At 44.9% G+C, this 22,482-nt stretch overlaps 1 protein-coding gene across 1 annotated transcript in view; it reads right to left on the bottom strand.

The window, feature by feature from the left end:
• Positions 1–22,482, bottom strand: part of PLCG1 (phospholipase C gamma 1) — a 131,865-nt gene that overhangs the window by 73,271 nt on the left and 36,112 nt on the right. The window lies entirely within an intron of this gene.

The following is a 22,482-nucleotide window of genomic DNA, read 5'->3' as shown; positions in this document are numbered from 1 at the left end:
GGATGTGTTCTTCTATTCAAGCAAAGTCTATGGGAATTTGGGTTTCTTGTTCACACTATGTTGTTCAAAATGCTGCCTTTTTGTGGCAGAACTTTGGTCAAAAACTCAGCTTTGCAGTGCAAAACCCAAATGGCAAAAACAATTGACATGTTGCTTCTTTGAAAAGCTGAGTTTTTGACCAAAGTTCTGCCACAAAAAGGCAGCATTTTGAACAACATAGTGTGAACAAGAAACCCAAATTCCCATAGACTTTGCTTGAATAGAAGAACACATCCATTTTGGCATTAAACAGCGCAGAAGAAAAAGCAGCAAAAAAGCAGGTAAAAAGCAGGTAAAAAGCAACGTGCGCACATACCCTAAAAGCAAGAACTGTCAATTTATTGGGGTATCTTAATACTATTCTATGGATCAGTATAAATTACTCCAAATATGATTTTAACCCTTCTGTGTGTTCAAAATTCTCCTTTTTGCTAAAACCTTCATAAAGTGCAGAAAAACATAAGCAAAACTTGTAAAAGTAGTTTTAAGTAAAGGTGCCAGTCCTCAGGAGGAAAAACAGCAGCCCCCTACCCACCAACACGTGTTTCGCCTCAGGAGCCGGTGCGTCCCAGATGAAGCCTTTGGTAAGGTAACCATCTATTATCAGCTCATGGGGAAAAAAAAAATATTTGCAGACATATATGTGTTGCTTTACCTTACATGTTTTTCTGTACTATCAGCACTATATGAAGGTTTCAGCAAAAAGGAGAATGTTTTATCCCATATGCACTACAGCACTTTTCATATGTTTTGGCTATAATTTGTAACTCCTGGCTGGCCTCCTATGCAGTTTGTTTACCATCTAGTGCTTTTTGAGAGTCATTTCTGATCTGTGCCATGTTTACCTCAGGGAAAAAAAAAAAATTAATCCACGTCACCTCTTACCAAGATGGGAAAGAGGTGACGTGGGGTCATCTGGCCAGCGCTTGCGAAGAACGGTGGAGGCAGAGGGGAAAGCGTGGGCACGAGATTATGGGCAGGTACTTGCTGATGAAAATCACAGCGCCGCCCATAATCTCACGCATGCGCAACACGTCACCAGCGGTCACACTGTGCACAGTCCCGCTAGAGTGGCACTGCGCATGCGCGAGACCTCGGGCGCACTGGGCGGCGTCCTGGAGTATGAAATTGAGCGATGGGAGACTGCGTAAAGCAGCAGGAGGCAGAATAACGGACACCAGATAGCCCGCCCTCATGTACAATTAACAAGATTTGCATAGGAAAAAGGTACCACTTTATAAAGTATTTATTTTGGTCTAAAAGGGGGCACAATAACTATAGGAACCTTGCTAGAATGCAGCCCACGAGCTGCAGAAGGGGAATCTTTTAGGTTTAGTGTAAAATTTCTGCTGACAGGTTCCCTTTAATAAATTATACTTTTTGCACATTCTATACTCCCTTGTTCTACTATAGTTATATTACTCTAAATCCAATGAGTGAGGGGTTTTCCTACCTTTTGGAGAACCTGCCTGATGATTCATGCTGCCCAGACCACAGGCAGAATGAATCAGAGACAAGATCTGTTAGGCCACGTTCCCACAGTGCGCTTTCGGTGAGTTTTTGACGCTGCTAAATGCAGCATCTTACAGTTCCAGGAAAGTGGATGGGATTTCTAGAAATCTCATGACCACTGTGCTTTTTCACTCGGCGTAAAATGACCTGCGGTGCGGGATTCATATTCACAACATGTCAATTTCTGTAGCGGTTACGCCGAGTTTATTGTGCAGATTGTTCCCGTTAGATGCAGGAAATCTGCATGTAAAAAACAAACATGCGTTTTAAGGGAGTTCCAGTGGTGGAAACGCATCAAGAACATGTAATCCGCACCCAAGAATGTCAGAAAAGTTTTGTCAAAGCCAAATAGTAGGATGATTCAAAAACAAAAGCAAATTTAAAGCATGACACACCAAACAGACAAAAAAAACGCAGCATCAAAGATGTAGAAAAATGCAGGTAAAAAGAAAAAAAAAAACGCAATTACAAAAACCCAAGTGACGAAATTAACAAACCCTCAAAAACTCACCAAATACTAATCATGGGACCATAGTCTTATTGTATTATGCTTAATTCACTCTGAAGCACTGCAGCGCTTCTGAGAAAACACATTTTGAATCTGTGCTTCGCCTAGCCAGAAATCGCACTACATACTTTACAGCAGGGTAAATACTTTTATACCAGGAGGAATTTCTCAAATCTGTACTATTATTAGGGTACGGTCCCACGATCAGGAGACGCCGCGTTCTAGACGTAGTATTATTCCTCTTAAGGAAACGTGAGTGTTCTCCGCAGGAGAAGGCAGCGTCCGTGCCCATGATCATGATTCTGGGTGCAGCGGATTTTTGCTCTTCGCTCTCCCGCAGAGGACACTTGCGTCTCCACAACAATAAATTGACATGCTGCAGCTCTGTTACGGTATCAGCGCCGCATGTCAGTTAATGCAAAAAGAAGCACAGTGGGCATGAGATTTCTATAACTCCCATCCTCTGTGCTTCTACTGTACAATGCAGCGTTGTGGATGCAGCGAAACCACACAGTCCAAAACACTGCTAACAATCATCATGTGCATATACTCTAAAGCTGTGTGTACACAGAGCGTTTTTAACGCGTTTTCAGATGCATTTTTTAGTGCAGCTGTCACAAAACTGCAAGAAAATCCTTATGCCAGCAAAATCAATGAGAAGCCTGGAGTGTAGCACACGTTGAGTCTATTTTTGCTTGCAGATTTGTTGCAGAAAATAATCTTCACCATGTCAATTATTTTTGCCTGCGGTTTTCACCATTGAGAGCAATGAAAAAGAAAAAAAAATGCAGCTAACATGCATTATTTGCACTGCATTTTTCCTGCCAAGATACAGATATTTCTGTAACCAAATACTCAACATGTGCACACAGCCTTAAAGAACATGTAATGTTAAGTCTCCTATTTATGCATGGAGACAATATGGCCCCGATTCATCATCTGCCTTGAAGTCCCTTTTCTTTTTGTCTAGTAGCATTTGTTGCTTTTTTTTTTTTTTTGCAACAAATTTTTAAAAGTTGTACACTCAGATCATAAAGTTTGTGTAAAATATACATATTTTTTTCCTTTAACCTATTTAAAATATCAATAAATTAAAAAAAAGTTGCACATTATGCAAAAAAAAAAAAAGTCTGGCATACATAAAACCCCTCCAGGGAGTTGGACTAAAGTACAAAGTGGCCATAAAATAACCTAAGTTGTTTGGAGCAGTGTGCAGACTGACCCACCGGACAGAATTGGCTGAAAATGTATGCTATTCAAGGCATGGGGAAATGGAAGGCATCTTTAAAAAAAAAAAAAAAAAAAAAAAAAAATGTATAACAAAACCTCCCCATCAGGTGAAAAAGTGGCGCTGTACAGTGAGCGAGCGGCCCAAAAACCGTGTGCTGATAATTGGAGATGTCACAATTGTTCCACAGACTAGCATAACTGTTCAATATGCCCGCCATCATGCATGGTGATCATGTTCATCCTATGCAGAACATGTCTGGTGGGATGCTGCGCACTTCCAAAATGATGCGGTCTTTAAGGTCAGCCAGGGTGTCGACATTTCCCCGATAAACACGCTCTTTCAAGTGTCCCCACAACCAGAAATCACAAGGATTGAGATCGGGCAAACGTGGGGGCCATGCATTAGGGAAGGAGTGGCTCAAAATCCTGCCATCGGGAAAATATGCACGCAGAACGTTCTTCACATGATTTGTGATGTGAGGAGGTGCTGCATCATGCATGAAGGTGGTCGTTTGAAGACACTGCCGTTGTCGAGTTGTGGAACAGCTACTGTTTCTAGCTTTGTCTTGTATCTCGTTGCTGTCAAGAAAGAGGTAGCAACTCCAGTTGGCATCATTTCTTCGTAAAAGAATGGTCCAAGGATGAATGATGAGGTGAAGCCACACCAAACGGTTACCTTTGGCGAATGCAGCGGAACCCCCTCGACCGCATGCGGATTTTTGGTAACGCATATAAAAGACAGTTTAGTGTGTTAATCGTTCCATTCAGGTAAAAATGCGCTTCATCGCACCACATAACATTCCATGGCCAATTGCCATCCACCTCTACTCTCGCCAGAAATATGAATATGGGTATCATTATCACGAGGAAGAAGTTGTTGATGATGATGGCTAATTTTGGACGGGTATGCCCGCAAGACCTTTCAGAGAACTTTCCACACTACGCGATATGGGGGCCCCAATTGCCTGGAAACACTGCGTACACTGCTTTCCCAGCAGGGTTGCTCATGCCCTGTTCCACGACGGCAGTGGCAATGTCCTCCAGAACCTCTCTGCTTACCGGTTGTCGCCGGAGCCCTGGCTGAACACTCAGTAATCCTGTTGCCTCAAAACGTGTCATTATCTAGCTCAGCGAACTGACAGCCATTCGACCGCTACGTGTGTGAAGGTCTTTCAAACGACGAAAGGCTCTCAATGCAGCTGTAGCATTCCTGGCATTCTCAGAAAACAACCGCACTAACAGCGCACAATCTGGCCAAGAAACAGGCATCTTGCAGACTAAGTTGCAAGGTGCGCTCACTGTACTTTTTCACCTGGTGGGGAGTTTTGGTATAAAAAAAAAAAAAAAAATAATAATATTAAAGATGCCTTCTGTTTCCCCATGTCTTGAATAGCATACATACCAATTTTCAGCCAATTCTGTCCACTGGGTCATTCTGCACACAGCTCCAAAACACCTTAGGCTTTGTGCGCACGTCTGTGTGTCTCATGCTTTTACGCTGCGTTTAGAACTGCAGCGTAACTGCATGCGTCCTGCACCCCCAGCACAATCTATGAAGATTGTGCATAATCAAACCGCACATTGCGTTTGAGAGCGCAGAGTTTCGGACGCTGAAATTTTGATCCAAAACGCTGCGTTCTAAAAAGCAACATGTCACTTCTTTTGTGCGTTTTGGATGCTTTTCCCACTCTGTCTATGGCAGAGCGAGCATCCAGACCGCATGAATTCTGCAGAAACATTGCATCCAGAACGCAGCTTTTCGTCTGCGTTCTGAAACGCACGAACGCTGCGGAAGATTTTGCACGGCAGAACGCACATACCCTTGGGTTACTTTAAGGCCACTTTGTTTATTTGGACTATTAAAAAAGTCACAAAATGATGAATCAGGCGAAAAAAAATAAAAAAAATCTAGAAACCCTAAACTCTGCTTATAATGGTGAACATAAACAAAAAGGCAAACACATAACAAGCCTCAGCCGTCAGCCGTCAGCCCACAGCCCACAGTCGTCCCGTTAGCCCTCAGCCGTCCCGTCAGCCCTCAGCCGTCCCGTCAGCCCTCAGCCGTCCCGTCAGCCCTCAGCCGTCCCGTCAGCCCTCAGCCGTCCCGTCAGCCCTCAGCCGTCCCGTCAGCCCTCAGCCGTCCCGTCAGCCCTCAGCCGTCCCGTCAGCCCTCAGCCGTCCCGTCAGCCCTCAGCCGTCCCGTCAGCCCTCAGCCGTCCCGTCAGCCCTCAGCCGTCAGCACCTGTCAGCATTCGAGACTCTGCCTGACCATACTCGAGCCTGTCCCTGCCCTGTGGGTCAGCTGCCACAGTGTCAGACACTGCCATGGGAAGTGCACCTCGTGTGCACCCCAGTTTTCGCTTAGTCAAGCCCTTCCCATGTCAAAATAAACCCGTGCCCCCTCTGTGGTCTAGTGGGTCCAGTCCCGCGCACCGCTCATCACCGGCAAGCATTACAGTGGTGTTTATTTAGGGAGAACCTGCCAGCTAGTTTAAACTGCCAACAGTAACCATGGCATGACCTCATTCCAGTAGGTATAGCATGTGGCTACTGAGTACTGACCAGTTCTCCTTAAAACATTGTTCAGATTGATTTTTGAACTCATAATTAAAATAAGGAAGGAGAAATAGTAATGTAAAAGGAATGGTTGCTATTCTTTATTGTCACAGATGTAACAAAGGCAGGTTCAGAGATCTTCTACATTTATATTCATAATTGACGGTGTGTAAAGCGCTGACCGGAGCCTCTCGCCCACTGCCAACAGGGATACTGCGATCACTCGGGAGTTCCTTATGAGAAGCCGGACATACACAGGAAATTCTTCCCTCACACATTGCTCCAAATAGCACTTTCTATTTGGGACAGACATTTTCTGACCTCAGAATGGATGTGAACGTTTAGTCTTGGGTGTGGCTTCAGCAAAACAGGGGCATGGGGATCATTGTTGCCGTCAAAAGCATCCAAAAACATGTAGCTTGTAGTATACCCAGCTGTGGGTCTGGGTTTTAAAATGCTACTTTGTTATTATTTGATATATCGGGACCTGTGTGCAGAAAACGCCAGTGTTGACTTCAGAAAACTGGCATAAAACACTTTGAAAATTTGCAAAATATTCATCAATGCGAAATTGAGCAAAAACTAAAAAAAAAAAAAAAAAAATAAAAAATATGGGACTTGACATTTTCACCCCAGTTTCGGCCAGGTCTCCTAAAACGGCTGGAGTGGAGAGAGGGACATCTTGCTCATGAAATGTCTCTTAACCCCTTCCAGACAGCATTTTTTGTGCAGTAGCTTTTTCCTCCATCCCATATTCTTCACAGGAGACTTAGTGGTAGGCTCTACCATCTTTCTAATTCCGCCTGCATTTTAGATATAACCGGTGGGAAGTCTAACTTATAAAACAAATCTATTTTTCTTCCCAGCTTGATTCCCAGATATTTTGTGTTTGTTTTGGCAAGTAGCATTCCACCCAGGCTTCGTCCCTTAGTTTTTGGTCTGTCCTGTTCTCTGAAATGTAGGATTTCACATTTAGACTTATTTAATATGAATCTTGAGAATTTACCATACTCCTCAAACAAGGTTAAAACGTTTGGTAGGTCTACTTCATCCATATTCAGTATAATATTGTCTGCGAACTACACCGCTTTTAGACTTCCCTTAATTGGTGCAAATTATTCCAGGTATCGTGCTAGCGGTTCCAATGCAAAGTCAAATAGCAGCGGCGATTATGGGCATCCTTGCCGTGTCCACTTCTGGAGTGCAAAAGGCACTCAACAAATACCTGGAATTGGGATCTTTGCTAAAGATTTAATGGATATTTTTATGTAGTTTCTGAATTGTCCCTCAAGCCCAACCTTGTTTAGCTCTTGTTCCATCCAATCCCATTTTACATTGTCGAACGCCTTTTCTGCGTCCAAGATAACTAGCGCTGGATTTCCTTTCCCCTTCATCGCTTCACCTATCGCTTCTATCGCTAGTAGTGTGCGCTTAATGTTAGTGACTGCGCTTCTTCCTTTAATAAAAGCCACCTGCAACAGGGCTATTATTGTCGGGAACACTTCTGCTAGACGGTTCAACACTATTTTAGATATTTTTACGTCCTGATTAAGAGATATTGAGTTATAAGATGGGGTCTTCAGGATTTTTTTAATCTTTTGGTATTGGGCTATGTGCCAAGTTTGTGTTCCCTAACAATCTGTTTCCGTGTAGAAGTTCATTATAACAACTTGTTACTTGCTGGGTCATGGCTTTGTAAAAGTCGCCCGTATATCCATCAGATAAGTTATTTTATCAAAACTACAGTAGGAAGCCCGGTACATGGCGTAGGATTATGATAAGGCTTTCTGCCCCTATTTTATGCTCTTAATCTTGTAGTAAAAAAAGTATCCGTTTTTACCATAGTGGGATTTATTCCCTTGCTCTGACTGATGGACGTTCATGGGGGAAACTCCCAACCATGATTTCCGGGGTGTTTAATATTAGTTTAGTGACATCATTCTTAGAGATATTTATCTCATCTTTAACAGGAGGATCACTTTTCGGGCTAAGCTGAAAGCAGAGGATACGACCAGAGGCATGGTCCTGACGGTCGCTCAATACTTTTTGCTCTTTAATTTATTTAATTGACTCTCCATTTTCTTCATCCTGACAGTAGGGAGTTTGTCCATCAGTTGGTACTCCTTTGATTCTAAGAATACAGAAAGTTTGTCATGAATGACCCGGATATCACTAAGAGCGAACGCAGCTAGAGCGCCACGCTTTTTCATTCCGGATGCAATCATGAACCTCTCACTCCTCAGTAAACCCCTGGTCACTTAGGAAGGAGGACACAAAGGGCATCCTCAAGCCCTGCTGGATGAGATTTTCATTGATATAATAGCCAAGAAATGAAAGTATCTAGAGTCTGATGAATTTCGACTTTACATTTGTCCTCTAGTTGAAGGATTAAGTCAGTCATAAGTTTGATCTTATATGGCGATAATTGATAGCAATCAGAGACTGGGCAGGGTGGGTGTTCCTGCCCTCTGCTGAATGAGGTATCACATATGGTATTGCCGGTTTAAGAAATTCCGTAATTGAGTATCTAAACGGAAAAAAACCCCCACTAAATGGTCATTGTATAAATTGCACAAATGTTGAACGTATAAGTATATGAGATAATATTCCATATATATATGTTCTAATACTAACTATATACACACACATCCATATATAATCTCTCCCTATCCCATTCAATGTTGACCCAATATTGTCTGCTTTGTTGCTATATACTTGTGGTGAGGGTCAATCCAGCAGATAATGCCATATGAAAGACTGCTTTAAGAGTGGAACCCTGCATCCGACAGGTAGATCAAGTGGCCCAATCTGGAGGGACGTGAACCAGTCTAAGACCTAAATTATAAATTGACAATTGAATCCAGCAGACAATCCACAAAAGTGGGCAGCTCTTCATAAAAGGAGAATTGGATTCCCCTCGGTTAAGTGTGCCACTGGCCCGTTAGAAAACAGAGAGAGAAAATTCTGTGAATCAATATGAACCACAATCAAAAATGACTACAGAGCTCAACTTGATAGGTTTTTCGGGTTTAAAGTGGGCTTTACACGCTAGTGATAACTGTACCGATATCGCTAGCGTGCGTACCCGCCCCCATCGTTTGTGCGACACGGGCATATCGCTGCCCGTCACACGACTTACCTGCCCTGCGACGTCACTCTGGCCGGCTATCCGCTTCCTTTCTAAGGGGGCGGGTCGTTCGGCGTCACACGGCAGCCGTCCAATAGAAGCGGAGGGGTGGAGATGAGCGGGACGTAACATTCGGCCCACCTCCTTCCTTCCGCATTGGCGGTGGAGGCAGGTAAGGAGATGTTACTCCCTCCTGCTGTGTCACACACAGCGATGTGTGCTGCCGCAGGAACGAGGAACAACATCGCTAAGGAGAGATAAACGATTTTTTGTTTTAGGACGACCTCTCCGCGGCAAACGATTTTGGCCGCTTTTGCGATCGTTTTAGGTCGCACATAAGTGTCAGACGCTGCGATACAGTTAATGACACCGGATGTGCATCACTAACGACGTGACCCGGACGATAAAACATTAACGATATCGTAGTGTGTAAACCCCCCTTTAATGTTGCAGTATAAATGCACCTAAAGCCAGCTTTACACCTTACAATTAGGTATGCGATCTCGTATGCGATGTGACACGCCCAGGTCGCATATGCGATCTAATGAGATTGCACGTAGGTCGTTCATTTGCTGTCACATGAGCGTTAGTAGTCTATGTTAAATTGATCAATTTTGTGTGCGATCCTTTAGATCATGTGTTCTGTGACGTATGCATTGGGCACCCTTTTTTTTTTTATTTATTGTCTTGACAAGCGTGTGTAATGTGTAGGGATGCGTTTTTACTATGGCATCTGCCATTCAGCGCTGCTACATGGCCGCTGACAGCAGACACAGACAGCCATGTAGCAGAGCTGAATGGCAGATGACAGCAGACACAGACAGAGCTGCACTGTCAGAATGAACTCGGGTGAACTTCACCCGACTTCATTGTCATGCTGCGGCTCTGTCTGTGTCGCGTCCTGATTAGCGGTCACCAGTGAAAGACTCATCGGTGACCGCTAAACTCCTGAGTAAGTGAATTGAGCTGCCCTCTCTCATACTCACCAATCCCCGATCCCCGGCGCTGCACGGCATTCACACTGCTGCGGCGGCTTTTACTGTTTTGAAAAAGCCGGCCGCCCATTAAACAATCTCCTATTCCCTGCTTTCCCCGCCCACCGGCGCCTATGATTGGTTACAGTAAGACACGCCCCCACGCTGAGTGACAGGTGTCACACTGCACCCAATCACAGCAGCCGGTGGGCGTGTCTATACTGTGTAGTGAAATAAATAATTAAATAATTAAAAAAAACGGCGTGCGGTCCCCCCCAATTTTAAAACCAGCCAGATAAAGCCATACGGCTGAAGGCTGGTATTCTCAGGATGGGGAGCTCCACGTTATGGGGAGCCCCCCACCCTAACAATATCAGCCAACAGCCGCCCAGAATTGCCGCATACATTATATGCGACAGTTCTGGGACTGTACCCGGCTCTTCCCGATTTGCCCTGGTGCGTTGGCAAATCGGGGTAATAAGGAGTTATTGGCAGCCCATAGCTGCCAATAAGTCCTAGATTAATCATGTCAGGCGTCTATGAGACACCCTCCATGATTAATCTGTAAATTACAGTAAATAAACATACACACCCGAAAAAATCCTTTATTAGAAATAAAACACACAAACACATTCCCTGGTTCACCACTTTAATCAGCCCCAAAAAGCCCTCCTTGTCCGGCGGAATCCAGGATGCTCCAGCGTCGCGTCCAGCTGTGCTGCATGGAGGTGACCGGAGCTGCAGCAGACACAGCCGCTCCGATCACCTCCACGCAGCTAATGAAGACAGCCGCGCTATCGGCTGAGCTGTCAGTGAGGTTACCCGCTGTCACTGGATCCAGCGGTGGCCGCGGGTAACCTCAGTGACAGATCAGCTGATCGCGCTACTCACCGTCGCTCCGGTCAGCAACTGAGGTGAGCAGCGCGATCAGCTGAGCTGTCACTGAGGTTACCCGCGGCCATCGCTGGATCCAGTGACAGCGGGTAACCTCAGTGACAGCAGCTGATCGCGCGGCTGTCTTCATTAGCTGTGTGGAGGTGACCGGAGCGGCTGTGTCTGCTGCAGCTCCGGGCACCTCCATGCAGCAGCGCTGGATGCGACGCTGGAGGACTGTGGAGTACGCCGGACAAGGAGGGCTTTTTGGGGCTGATTAAAGTCGTGAACCAGGGAATGTGTTTGTGTGTTTTATTTCTAATAAAGGATTTTTTCGGGCGTGTGTGTTTATTTACTGTAATTTACAGATTAATCATGGAGGGTGTCTCATAGACGCCTGACATGATTAATCTAGGACTTATTGGCAGCTATGGGCTGCCAATAACTCCTTATTACCCCGATTTGCCAACGCACCAGGGCAAATCGGGAAGAGCCGGGTACAGTCCCAGAACTGTCGCATCTAATGTATGCGGCAATTCTGGGCGGCTATTGGCTGATATTGTTAGGCTGGGGGGCTCCCCATAACGTGGAGCTCCCCATCCTGAGAATACCAGCCTTCAGCCGTATGGCTTTATCTGGCTGGTTTTAAAATTGGGGGGACCGCACGCCGTTTTTTTTAATTATTTAATAATTTATTTCACTACACAGTATAGACACGCCCACCGGCTGCTGTGATTGGGTGCAGTGTGACACCTGTCACTCAGCGTGGGGGCGTGTCTCACTGTAACCAATCATAGGCGCCGGTGGGCGGGGAAAGCAGGGAATAGGAGATTGTTTAATGGGCGGCCGGCTTTTTCAAAACAGTAAAAGCCGCCGCAGCAGTGTGAATGCCGTGCAGAGCCGGGGATCGGGGATCGGTGAGTATATGAGAGAGGGGGATATACTGACATGGACAGAGAGTGAGGGACAGAGATAGTGACCGACTGACAGAGATTAGTGAATGACAGACATTGTGAGGCGCTTCAGAATGCAGCTTTTCAGCTGCGCTCTGAAGCAGACCTTTTTTAAGCTGCGGTGCAGAGCGCACACCTGTGCACATAGCATCAGACATCACAATCGTATGATGGATGTCACACGTTACAATTCACTAGTTTCGTGCAACAAAACGTCCAATGTATGAGGAATAAACGACGTGTATGCGATCACCGTATTTTCGTTCAATATCGATCGCATGTAGGTTTCACACGCAAATACCTCACGAACGATGCCGGATGTGCGTCACTTACAACTTGACCCCGACGACGGATTGAAAGATTTATTGAAGTGTGTAAAGCAGGCTTTATTGTGAACAAGAGTTCATGGGAATGTTTGTTTCAAGATAATTTTTCAGTGTAAACAGGCTGTAAACAGGAGGGGTTTTTTTGTGATTAAACAGCACGAGTGAAAGTATAAACTTCTTGTACATATAAATGGTTAGAAGAACTTTACACCATCACAGATATTACAGTACTTTGTGGTTTTTTAATGAATGTACAGTCACCAATTTATTGCTGGAACCCACAAGACTTGTTTGCTTTTTATTTATACAAATGACAGAATCTGTTCTAATTTACACTAGGGATTTATTTCATTTCTGAAAACCATAAATCATTGTATTTTTTGTTGTGCTATTTGCACTTTACAGAGGTATATGTTTTTTTATCGTCATGCACTAAACTAAATCTATGGAGAATAGAATAAATTAGGATTACTAGGTTTTAGAAGGCTGTTTCCATTAAAGCTGCTTGAATTATTGTATCTTTTTATACTTTGGTGTAAGAGCTATCCACTGCACACCACCCAATCATAGTGACGCTATTAGTACAACTGTTTCACTATTGTTTTCCAGTATGCATTCGCTTTCATTTCTTTAATTTGAGGAATGTAGGAGCTGTATTTTCTGTCTTAATATAAATAGGTTAATTTTACACAGTTAAAGCCCCCGTCACACACAGCGAGATCGCTGAAACATCACAGGTTTTGTGATGTATCAGCAACCTCGCCAGCAATATCGCTGTTTGTGACAAGCAGCAGCAAGCGGGCCCCTGCTGCGAGGTCGCTGATCGTTACAAAACGATCAGGACCATTTTTTGCTCGTTGGTCTCGCGCTGTGCAGCACGCATCGGCGTACTTGACGGCGGGAGACCAACGATCTGAATGTGCAAGGAGCCGGCGTCTAGTAGCCTGTAAGCGGCGGTACGCTGGTAACACATGGGGTAACTATGCAAAACACTTTGCTTAATTACCCGATGTGTACCATGGTTACCAGCGTACGCCGGTTACAGGCTGCCAGACGCCGGCTCCCTGCACACGTAGCCAGAGTACACATCGGGTAACTATGCAAAGCGCTTTGCATAGTTACCCGATGTGTACCCTGGCTACCAAGCACAGCGTCGTTACATGAGTCGCTGGTGACTGGTCTCTGACAGCGCACCAGCGACCATATGGCAACGGTCCAGCGATCCTGACCAGGTCGTAATCGCTGATGGGATTGCTGGAATGTCGCTACGTGTGACGGGACCCTAACTTTATGCAATTTACTTTTAGGTTGTTGTGATACCTATTGGATGATTAAGGCTACGTTCCCACGATCAATATTTGGTGCATTTTTGATGTTGCAGAATTTCTGCACCATTTCCGCAACCATCAGGTAAATTAGGCTGAGTTTTTTCATTGCGTTTTTAACATCAGTTTTTATTGCATGTTTGACACTGAGTTTTTACTTTGGTTATTTAGTGTGTCATGCTTTAAATTAAAGCGGCTTTGTTTTCTGGTACTTAGCTTTTGACAAAACTTAACTGACTTATCTTAGGTGTGGATTACATGTATTTCGATGCATTTCTGCAAGTGCTGTGGAGTGAGTCCATTTTGGTTTAACCTGTATAAAATGGACCGACTCAGACTCCTCAAATATATAACAAATTGAGAAGAGTAATTCAATGCAGTACGTGCCGAATATTTTTTCCATGATAATTTTGGAAAGTTATGAAATGTCCCATAAATGTCTATTCTACTCCTGATCTAAGGAGTTGGGCTTTTAGTTGAGATGAATCTGTGCTGCATTTTATGTACATGCTCAGTAGAGAAGGTCCTCCTGTACAGATCAGTGGAAAAGGAGCTAGGAAGGAATAAGATAGTTTGCAAGAAGGACACGCTGAAACTCTGATTGTTAAGAAGAGAAAATTGATTATTGAATCCAGAACCCCTAAAATTGATTCCATCTTGAAGAGACGTGTTGGTAATGGAGCAATTGTAGATCAAGCCATTCGTTGAAGCAGTACCTATTTGATGATTGAACGATTGTTTGAGCTGAAACCCTTTCTTGTAGACATGGCCAACCCTAAGGTAACACTAAATGAAGGTCAATAGTAACAGGTGGCTGACTTGAAGGAACTGCTTGCTTCATCACTCATTTACAGGGAGTAAAAAAAATTACAAGCTGAGAATTTAACTGCTGGCATTTTCATAGAGGAGTGGAAGAACTTGCCGATTTGCCTGTGTTAAAGAGGAGGTTAAATAGCAGATGGCATTGCTGCTTCAATGAAATTTAGAGACGCTGCTATTAGAAAATGAAATTCTTCTGGCAGCTATTTATGTGGACCCCAGTCATTGTATATTGCGGGATGATCAATGATTGTGGGCTTGATGATATGATTTACAAGAGCTGGCTCTCTGCAAATCCCGCAGCTTTCTTCACCAACATCATTGCGCCTCTGATTGCGGGTTTATGCGTCCCAGCTTAAGAGAGGTGCACTGCCCATGTTTAGAAGTGAAACCACCATCTTCTTCACTCCCAGACATGCACAGTGCTTCTCTGTAATAAAGAAGCGTACACCTAGCTTCAACGATGTTAGTAAAAAAAGCAGCGCGCATGTGCAGGATTTGCAGAGAGCTGGCGATGATGCCACCTCTCTGCATATCATGTTATGCCCCCAGGGGCCTGATAGCATGCAGCAGAGACAACTAATCTGGGGAAATAACACTTCATCAATTAATCAAAGGGCTGATTTACATATGAAAAAAGGACTTTAGAACACCTTTTTTGCAATATGTGTTTAGGTCTCAGGCAGTATAAAAGGGCTAATAGGCAGTGTATTTAGTAATAAATATATAAATGCTGGTGGGTGGGAGGACATGGGGACCAGTCAGGTTTCCTCTATTAAGTGCAGAAAATCTGCCAAATCAAAAAATTACCAAATACTCATAGTGGGAACATAGCCCAAGGGAGGAAAGAGGTGACAAATCATTTTAAAGTGGTTCTGCCACCTCCAAAAAGCCGTATCAAAGTTAGGCCGGAGTCACACTTGCAAGTTACTCGCGTGAGTCTCGCATTGGTATCACCCGGCATGGACGCACAAGCTCCGGACAGGAGCGTCTCAGCTGTATAGAAATACCTGCAGCCGACCCGCTCCCATCAGGAGTGTGCGCATCCGTGCCGCCGGGTGATGCTGATGTGTGTCACTCGCAAGTATGACTCCGGCCTAAATACATGTCAGGGATTTCAAACTAGGAGGATTCATACTTTGGAGATAAAAATTTGTTGCATAGACTTGAAGGTGCCTAGAGCAGTGCCCGCACAACCAGACAGCCGATCCCATCACATTTTCAATGGCGAAACTGAGGGAGCAATGGTGATTTGGTCCACGGAGCATCACCCACCGTGGTCATAGCATCTTATAGTATAAAGAATGATATCTTCAAAACGAAGTGGCAGATTTTTAATGGTATGGCTCTTCTTAGCGCAAGTTTCACTACAAGAATTTATTCATACATTGTAAGGGTTTCTAAAAAAATGATAATATTATTTAGGTATCTTTGCATCTGACATTTTAAAAAGGTGTCCACCTTTGGGGCTTTTTTTTTTTTTAACAAACCACCAGATAATAAATCAGCTCCCCACGCACCCTTGTAACCAGGCTCCTTGCTCCGCACGGATAGGCTAGGTTCCACGAGAGTATGGGTGGGCACTTGCGATACAATCACAGCGCCGTCCATACTCTCGTGCCTGCGACCACGTCACCAGGTGTCCTGGCGTGCACGGGACCTCGGGCGCAGTGGGCGGCGTCCTGAGGGATGATTTGAAGCATGGGGGGACGGCATAAGATACAGCAACGGACGCCACACGGCCCGCCCCCATGGAGAATTTACAAGATTCTCAAACCAAAGAGGTAAAGTTTTATAAAGTATTTATTTTGGTTTAAAAGGGGGCACAAAAAGTATAGAAACCTTTCTAGAATGCAGCCCACGAGCTGCAGAGGGGGAAACATTTAGGTTGAAAGCCAAATTTCTGATGACAGGTTCCCTTTAAGGGTGCACCATGTCTACACTATTGATGTCACTGTCTGATTGGACATTTTCTTATACTGTGGAATCATTAAAGCAAGTAATTTTTATGTCTTTAGCACTGGCTTACCTTTCATTGCCTTAATTCCTCTTATTTTTAAATGCCAGTATTAGTAGCTTTAAAAATATATTATATTGTATGTATACATATAATATATATTACATACATATTTATTTATTTTTTTTTACTATTGGGCTTCATTAAAAATTCTGCACCATTTGATTTTTACAGTCTTTTTGCCTCCCTGCACATTCATGTTTGATGTGGTCTGTGGTTATAAAACAACCAAGAGGAGCTCAAAAAAAAAAAAAAAAAAAAAAAAAGGTGAAAACTCCCTATCAGCCTGTCTGGGCAAGTGAATTGGCAATCGGTTACCTCATACTGCAGCCAGCAATAGAGAGTGCAACACATAGGAGTTAGGCTATGTTCACACGCTGCATTTTTTACTGCGTTTTTGAGGTCACAAAGATGCCCCTAACTGCATGCATTTCCTTCTCCCCAAGTCTATGAGATTTTTATTTTGCTGTCCACACTGGGCATCTTTTTTTGGCTGCATCTTGGCTGAGTTTTGGAAGATGCAGCATGTCGATTCTTTGGCTACATGCGCACGCTGCTTCTTTTTCGTGTTCACAAAATGCAGCCAAAACTGCAGCCAAAACTGCACCGTGTCAGAGAGAGCCTGGAAATGTCACAAAAAATGTAGGTGCTTTTTTGGTGCGTTTTTGCTGCTTTTTTGGTGCGTTTTTGGCTGCAGTTTTGTCAACAAATGTTTCATGTATTTTTCAGTTCAAACAAGCCCATAAAGCTTGTTGAATTGAAGAAAAAAAAAATTAGAAATAAATAAATAATTAAAAAAAATGGCGTGCGGTCCCCCCCAATTTTAATGCCAGCCAGATAAAGCCATACGGCTGAAGGCTGGTATTCTCAGGATGGGGAGCTCCACGTTATGGGGAGCCCCCCAGCCTAACAATATCAGTCAGCAGCCGCCCAGAATTGCCGCATACATTATATGCGACAGTTCTGGGACTGTACCCGGCTCTTCCCGATTTACCCTGGTGCGTTGGCAAATAGGGGTAATAAGGAGTTATTGGCAGCCCATAGATGCCAATAAGTCCTAGATTAATCATGTCAGGCGTCTATGAGACACCCTCCATGATTAATCTGTAAATTACAGTAAATAAACACACACACCCGAAAAAATCCTTTATTAGAAATAAAAAACACAAACACATTCCCTCATTACCAATTTATTAACCCCGATAAAGCTCTCCATGTCCGGCGTAATCCAGGATGCTCCAGCGTCGCATCCAGCTCTGCTACATGCAGGTGACCGGAGAAGCAGCAGACACCGCCGCTCCGGTCACCTCCATGCAGCTAATGAAGACAGCCTGAGCTGTCAGTGAGGTTACCCGCGGCCACCGCTGAATCCAGCGGTGGCCGCGAGTAACCTCAGTGACAGCTCAGCTGATCGCGCTGGAGCGTGGAGGACGGGACTTTCAGCGGCGGCGGCGGTGGCAGTGAGAGGGGTCCATCATCTTCCCTGTGCGTGCACGCTGGGGACAGCGGTACTTCGGGGAACACGTGGAGGACGGGACTATCAGCGGCGGCGGCAGCGAGAGGGGGATGGACATTGGCAGCTGAAAACATAGATTTTTCCCTCTCGCTGCCGCCGCTGCTGATAGTCCCGTCCTCCACATCATCTCCCCTGTGCGTGCACGCTGGGGACAGTGGTACTTCGGGGAACACGTGGAGGATGAGACTATCAGCGGCGGCAGCAGAGAGAGATAAAAATCAATGTTTTCAGCTGCCAATGTCCATCCCCTCTCGCTGCCGCTGCTGATAGTCCCCGTCCTCCACATCATCTCCCCTGGGGACAGCGGTACTTCGGGGAACACATGGAGGACGGGACGGGACCACTTGCCTGACCTCACTTCCTGACAAATCACCTGCGTTTTTGCTAGCAAAAACGCAGGTAAAATGCAGGTAAAATGCACCACTTTTGATTAGCATGCATTTTTCCTGCGTTTTTGATGCCCTCATTGATTTCAATGGGTGACAAATGTTGACAAAAACGCAGGAAGAATGAACATGCTGCATTTTTTTTGTCACAAACTTTTGACAAAAAAAACGCTGACAAATAAACTGCAGCGTGCGCATGACAAATCTGACTTCTCATAGACTTTGCTGGGAAGTCAGATGTCAGAAAGTTCTGCTGACAAAACTGCAGCCAAAAAAGCAGCAAAAAAGCAGGAAAAAAAGCAGCGTGCGCATGTAGCCTTTTTGCGTTTTTTCAGCGTTTTTGAGCCTTTCCAGTCAATAGATTTGACTTATAAAACGCATTGGGAAAAATGCAGTAAATACACATGCGTTTTGGTTTTTTTTATGTGTTTTTTGGAGCCAAAAACGCTGCATCTTTGTGGTTAAGAAAAGATACAGTGTATGAACATAAATTTTAAAGGGAACCTGTCACCAGTTTTATGGCCTATAAGCTGCGGCCACCACCATTCTAACATGCTGTATATAAGAGCCCAGGCTGCAGTGTAGAACGTAAAAAAAACACTTTATAATACTCAGCTAAACCAGTCGCTCCGATGCTGATGGTCAGATGGGTGATGCTGTTCTCTGGGACTGGTGCCTCCTCTTTCGGCCATCTTGCTACTCCGTCTTCTGAAGTCGCGGTGCATAACACGTCTACGTCATACACACTCGCCGGCACAGAGGTCTTGCGCAGGAGCAGGGCAGATCAAAGTGCGCCTGTGCAGGACCTCAGTGCCGGCAAGTGTGTAAGACATAGACACGTCATGCACCGCGGCTTCAGAAGACAGAGCAGCAAGATGGCCGAAAGAGGAGGCACCAGTCCCAGAGAACAGCGCCACCCATTTGACCATCAGCACCGGAGCGACCGGTTTAGGTGAGTATTATAAAGTGATTTTTATGTTCTATGGCGCGGCCTGGGTTCTTATATACAGCATGTTACAATACTGTATATAAAAGCCCACTGGTGGTGGCTACAGCTTATAGGCCATAAAACTGGTGACAGGTTCCCTTTAATATATAATATTTAATAGAATATATTCTATATAGCAGGTTCCTACTTTTCCATAGACAGGAGGTTTTTAACCCAGAGAGAGGCTTCAGCATATTGTAGGTACCCAGTTACAAGATATGCCGTGAAGTGGCAACTGGGCAGATATACAAAATGGTCATTTATATATGCTAAATATCTCATTTTTCTTAGATTTTCCTTAGCAGTAATGCAGGTCCATGTTCACACATTCATGGTTTCCATACTTAAGCATTATCAGAGTGCAAACTGTCTTTTTTTTGTATTTTATGTCATTTTCAGTTATGCACCTGTTCACACCTAAGTTTGGTGAGTGCAGTCAGTCTTTTTGTCTATATTAAGAGGTTCCCTTTAAGAAACCCAATTGCAAAAAGGAGTAATATGCATGTAATTAAATGCATAAGTTTAAAAAAAAATCTGTCCCGAAAAGAGGACAACCCCTTTAACATAATATAGATCTGAATTAATGAAGGAAAGATATGCTCTCTGTACGGTAAGCAAGGTTAATACAATAATCTCCGCTGAGCAATATCAGCAGCGTCGGTCTGGCGTGTCAGGGTAGCGGGGAAACCCCCGGTAGGCCCCGACCTTGACTCCACACTAAGCTGTCCCCGTCAGTCTGCAGGGGCCCCCGCTGGGTGTATTACAATGACCCAGCGGGGGCCCCTGCTGAGCAGACCGAGGAAGATGTGGTAATGAGGATGTGGGGAGCTTGGCGGGTGGGTGGGTGAGTGGCATATGGGGGGTCCACACCTGTGACAGAGGGGTGTTAAGTGATACAGGGTGTGTGGGAAATGGGGTTTCAGTGTGTTTGAGAGAGGAGTAATTTGGAGTACAGCCAGTCTGTCTGAGATATGCAGGGCAAGAGGGTGCAGGGAGTGTGTGATTTGGGGGGTGCAGGGAGTGTGAGATTTGGGGGGGTGCAGGGAGTGTGAGATTTGGGGGGTGCAGGGTGTGTGTGCACCAGTCCCTGCTGTGTGACGTGCGTGAAGTCCACACAGTAACCATATATCAGTAAGGATTAGGGAAAGAGGGATAGCAGCAGTCAGAGCATAGGATGGGATTGGGAAAGCGGAGTGCTGGGCTGAGAGAAAGAGGCTCTTTTTCTCATCACTCAGCCTATGTTCTGATATCCATCTTGTCCTCAGCTCCCCAGTTCCCAGCTTTCCCATTCTCTGCTATCATGGGAAAGCTGGGTGCTGAAAACAAGATGGCTATCAGAACATAGAAAAGCTGGGTGCTGAGTAAAAGAACAGAGTAGTTATCCTGTAACCCAAGTGTCTTATCCTGTACTGAGTATCAAGCGTCATCATCCTGTACCCCCACAGTGTCATCATCCTGTACCCCCAGTGTCATCATCCTGTACCCCCAGTGTCATCATCCTGTACCCCCAGTGTCATCATCCTGTACCCCCAGTGTCATCATCCTGTACCCCCAGTGTCAGTATCTTAGGCTATATGTAATTACTCTTCAGGGCGGCCTCTATATGTGATAGTACAGGAGGAGCCTCAGTATAAATACTGTATATGTAAAAAAAAACAAAACAAAAAAAAACAAAACCACAACATGTTCTGCCTATAGAGTCAGAATACACAGGAGTGGTAAAGGGTTTATCCAACATGTAAAACTAATTTGGAAACCACACTGAGGCTTTTCTAGGCCTCTGTCCCCACAACATGACTGGTCACATCCAGAATAGACGCTGGTGGCCGATCATTACCTGATAATTATGTAATGTGTGAGGGTGGAAAGAGAAGACAAATATTCACCAGTCTCCACATGGAAGAGTATTGGGTGGTGATGCCTCACACCTCCACATACTGACTCTATAGGGGATTTCCCTATATAGGTGGATAGATAGCGGCAGAGGGGGATTAACTTTAGTAATCTTTTCCATCTGAAGATGCTGGATAATATTCTGCTTCTCTTTGAATATTATTTGGATGATGGACTCGGTGGGTTACCGAGGACAAGGAATGTCCGTGTGTAAGAAAAACTGCGACTGACTGTAAATAACAGATTCCATTATTAACTACAATAAATAAGATGCTACAAGAAATCCTGTGATTTTATGCAGGGCCCAATACAGGTCTCTTCTGTGCACTGTATAGTTTGCTAAAAAAACTCACGTTATACCGAGAGAAGCCGAAAATTATCAAGTAATAACATTTATGGTAGCCATAGTGTGGGCCCCTAGAGTCAATTTCCCTGGTAGGCCCCTAGCACCCCAGTCCGACCCTGAATATCAGGGTTTCTGTAGGAATCCTCAAAAAAATGTTTTACAACTGCAACCACAACAGAGCCATTTACTTGAGTCACTCTGGGCACTATATCCTTGTAATGCCCTGATTAACTCTTGTCTGGCACCATGGGGTCATTGTGACCTCACGCAGATTGGTACAGCTAGTGACTTTTTCACGATACAAGGCAACGCTTAATCAAGACCAGCGATGTTCACACCAGTCTTGATAAGGAGGAATGCTGGAAGAAGACATTTCCGAATCATTAAGAGGCACATGTCTTAATGAATCGAGAGCGTCTAACAAGTAGCGTGCAACACCATGAGCCACGACAAATCCTATTCCAATCCAAGACTGGAGTTAGATTTTTGGCGTATTGAATGCCACAGCTTACGAATGAGACGCGTTATTGTGTCATACCCCCATTGTGTTCCTGTCCTGCCCCAGCCCTGCCAAAATAGGAAGCGCAACTTGGCTTTAGTGACTCTTCCAAGCAATTTACGCACAATCGTATTGATGAATCGGAGCATTTTTTTTTTTCAGACATACACAAAAACGTGGAAAACGTGTCTGTACAAGGCTAACACTGCTAGAATGAAGGCCAGACAGTGTCTAAAGGTACCGTCACACTAAGCAACTTACCAGCGATCCCAACAACGATAGGGATCGCTGGTAAGTTGCTAGGAGGTTGCTGGTGAGATGTCACACTGCGACGCTCCAGCGATCCCACCAGCAACCTGACCTGGCAGGGATCGCTGGAGCGTCGCTACACGAGTTGCTGGTGAGCTCACCAGCAACCAGTGACCAGCCCCCAGCACCGCGTGGAAGATGCTGCGCTTGGTAACTAAGGTAAATATTGGGTAACCAACCCGATATTTACCTTGGTTACCAGCGCACGCAGCTACACGTGCAGAGAACAGGGAGCAGCGCACAATGCTTAGCGCTGGCTCCTTGCTCTCCTAGTTACAGCACACAT

This window comes from Anomaloglossus baeobatrachus, chromosome 5 (genome assembly GCF_048569485.1).
Source record: "Anomaloglossus baeobatrachus isolate aAnoBae1 chromosome 5, aAnoBae1.hap1, whole genome shotgun sequence".
In the NCBI taxonomy this organism is placed as follows: Eukaryota; Metazoa; Chordata; class Amphibia; order Anura; family Aromobatidae; genus Anomaloglossus; species Anomaloglossus baeobatrachus.
The sequence above is the reverse complement of the archived record's forward strand: the minus strand, read 5'-3'. Positions and strand labels throughout refer to the sequence as shown.